Source organism: Engraulis encrasicolus, chromosome 3 (genome assembly GCF_034702125.1).
Source record: "Engraulis encrasicolus isolate BLACKSEA-1 chromosome 3, IST_EnEncr_1.0, whole genome shotgun sequence".
In the NCBI taxonomy this organism is placed as follows: Eukaryota; Metazoa; Chordata; class Actinopteri; order Clupeiformes; family Engraulidae; genus Engraulis; species Engraulis encrasicolus.
In genome coordinates this window covers 44,355,355-44,358,562 of record NC_085859.1, presented here as the reverse complement: position 1 = coordinate 44,358,562, position 3,208 = coordinate 44,355,355, and the positions used below count along the sequence as shown (strand labels likewise).

The 3,208-nt window shown below is 40.8% G+C and overlaps 1 long non-coding RNA gene across 1 annotated transcript; it reads left to right on the top strand.

The window, feature by feature from the left end:
• The first annotated feature begins 670 nt into the window (after positions 1–670).
• On the top strand, positions 671–2,369 carry LOC134445444 (uncharacterized). Its single transcript, XR_010034254.1, has 3 exons — positions 671–807; positions 1,742–1,832; positions 2,065–2,369. It is a non-coding gene; the product is annotated as an uncharacterized LOC134445444 (long non-coding RNA).
• The last annotated feature ends 839 nt before the right edge of the window (positions 2,370–3,208 follow it).

The following is a 3,208-nucleotide window of genomic DNA, read 5'->3' as shown; positions in this document are numbered from 1 at the left end:
GTAAGGGCCAAAATACAATGTGTATAAGCTCCTGGTAAACTGTGTGAACAAACCCTGAACAGTGTGAAAACAGATGTGGAATAAGGGTCCCTGTTGTAAAGGGAGGCATAGCTCAGCCCTGAGGGCTTAGGGCCCCCGCACTACCTAGAGCCCCCACTCTACCCAGACCCCCCGGGCAAGCAAAGAGTAAGAACTTCTCTGATTCTGCATCGTTCTAACGAGATATGTAGATCTCACTTATTTCATATAGTGTTCAATTCTGTAATTGGAAGGATTATATAGCAAGGATTGGACGTAAACTTCTCAATGACGGTGGGGTGGTGAGATGTCATTTTTTCATACACCAATTAGCTTTAAATGTAAAAACTGTACAATAAATGCAGAATATAACAATGAGAAATAATTTGGAAGCAAAACTAAGCTCTTCCTTTGTGATAAATAAGTTAATGTTTGAGAAACTTAGCTCCAGGAAATGCAGTGCATGATGGGTACGCCCTTAGTCAGAAAAGCAATGCATGGCCAATACAGCAATGATAATAGTTCTGTTGTTACATACATTGCAAATTGTTTGGATAGCAACTAAATTGCACGAGTGAGGGGAGGAGCTAAGGACGTAGGTAGGCTCATAGCTGGGTAGGTTGTCTCAGAGTCATGAATAGGAAAAGAGTTGTGTATATCCCATTGGCATACGTGGGCAAGGGGCGGGGTCTATTTTCCGTGTCATGGCTCCTCCCTGTAGACTTCAAGAAGTTCCATATCCGGAAGTGGGCCCCGTAGACTTTCGTTTGACTGTCGACACCTTTCTCGGTAAGTTGATAAATGGGAGAACAAATCGAAATGTTTTCTGTGTTTCAGTATCCGTTGTCTAGAGTATAGCCTTCAATTATGTAATTGCATGTGGTTTGCATGAAAATTGCGATGTCGATGTTAAAGACGAACGCTGTTTAGGAATGAATAACCACTTCTGGTAGCTTAAGTTAGCATAGCGGCTTGGCTCCGGTCCAACTTCACAAGTGGCTACGTTACAATCCTATACAATGCGCTACTATCTGTATCATAAACGACTGTGTTTTCTACTTCCCACATTCATATAACGCCATATTACCCGTGTACATTCGTGGTTTGATCTTCCCAGCTATTTGAATGCATGTAGCTGCATGTGGTTAGCGTAGCGAGTAAGCATTTACGTGTGGATGTGTTGGCTAGCTACAAAAATTACAATTGAGTCCCGAATATTAAAGTACTGAAGTTGATGACCCCAGGTATTTCAGAAACCGAGAAATATATATTTCTGTTGAGTAAACCATGGATGTTTGCTGAACAGTTGCTGAACAGTTTGCTGAACAGTTTTGAAGTTGGCTAGTCGAACTACTATGCACAGTCCGTAGCCAGATGTGCACCGCATTGACAATGCGCCGTATACCTGTATTTCTCCTTTTAGCTCTGTGAAATCAAATAGTTTCTGATTGATTTGAATGAGTGGTGGATTAATGTCTATTTTTTTGTCTGCCAGTCTATCACTCCTCTATCACTCATCTGTTTTGTGTGTTTGATTAGGGACTTTGGTTCGGCATACACTGCTGGCTGTACCTATTGTTGTCATTACTACCATGTGGGACACAGTAAGATGCGTAAGATGCCTTGTGAATCTAAGGTAATTATTGTACTGTCACTGATGACCCCTGAACAGATTGTCAGTGCCCTTCCTAACTTCATGTGTTTCTTTATTTCATTGCTCCAGCTGTGTCATATTCACTCATCATTGACTGATGACCCCTGAACAGATTTCCGGCCCTTCTTCATACACCTTGTCTTCCACCTTCACAGTCATGGTGTGTATATTGTTATTACAATGTGATTCTTCATTTCATTGCTCGTCTTCATACAGCTTGTCTCCCACCTTCATCTGGTTCTTCACTTAATTGCTCCAGGTGTACCATATTCACTGATAATGATATTTGTTGTTCATATACAGCAGCATAGACCCCTTTTACAGTTTTAATTTTCTGTCTATTTCAATGTTACACGTTGAGTATGACCGCTGCATGTCTGTGTTGTTGACAGGCACAACACTCAGGAGTGCTGTGAGTTGCATGACACCTGCAGAGGCTCCATACTACAGACTACTACTACTCGGTACTACAGAAACCGGATCACTTGACAAGCCTGTGTCCTGTTTTGGCCTTCCACACTCTGTAGGATTGCATAGGCTCCATTTCTTCTCCCACATCACCATTCCAAAACAACTCCAGATGTTTCGTTTGTATTATGGCCAGTTTCTTTACATCTGTTACACTACCTGTGTTTTGCACCCAAAACTGGACTGCTCTATCTGTTTCTTGTTTTTTATCATTATCACTTGCATTGCTGTAAATACGTTCCATTAGCTCAGTTTTGCAACTATGAAGTGTACATTTTTGTTGTTGTATTACTGTTACGCTGAGCAAAAAGAAACCTCAAACCTTACTCTTAGGCCTATGTGAATTCTTCATGCGTGTCGTGCTCTGTCAACAGTTTTATGCTTACAAAGCATTCCAAGTGTCTGTATGATGTTCTACCTTTATGCTATGCCTTCACACAGTTAATAACAAAAGGTATACGGTGAATACAAAATGCATATTCACACTAGGTTATTGTCTAACTTGGCACCATAGCAGTGAGCATCCAGTGTATTTCTGTGTTCAAAACATACATAAATACATTTTTAAAAAAAATTAATTGACCCACTCAAGTACTGGTTATACAGTTGTTGTCTTTTTTTAATTATAATTTATTTAGTCCACATGACAGATCCATGGCCCTGCTCCATGCCACTGATTCAGAGTCGTGTGTAGGGACTACACGTCTCTGCCCTGATCCTCTTCACTCTGCCTGCATGCAACGATGCATGTTTTTGGCAGGTCTGATGCAGCCTCATAAAGGCTAAAGCTGGCCTGCGTCTCACTGCTAGAGATCTATAGACATACAAGTGTATGTGATTAGTTTTTAACGAATTAATATTTGTAGTGTAAATAATGAACACAACGCTTTTGCGATTACAGTCAAAAGCTACCAAGAAAGTTAGCATCTCATAGGTAAGTGGCGGGCTCCTGGCTAAGCTAATGGTGATTTCCCTCAAAACGTGATAAAAACACACCAGTTCTGCGACAGTAGCGTGTAAACAACACAGTATTTTATATCACCTAGATGTACTAGACGAATTACAAAA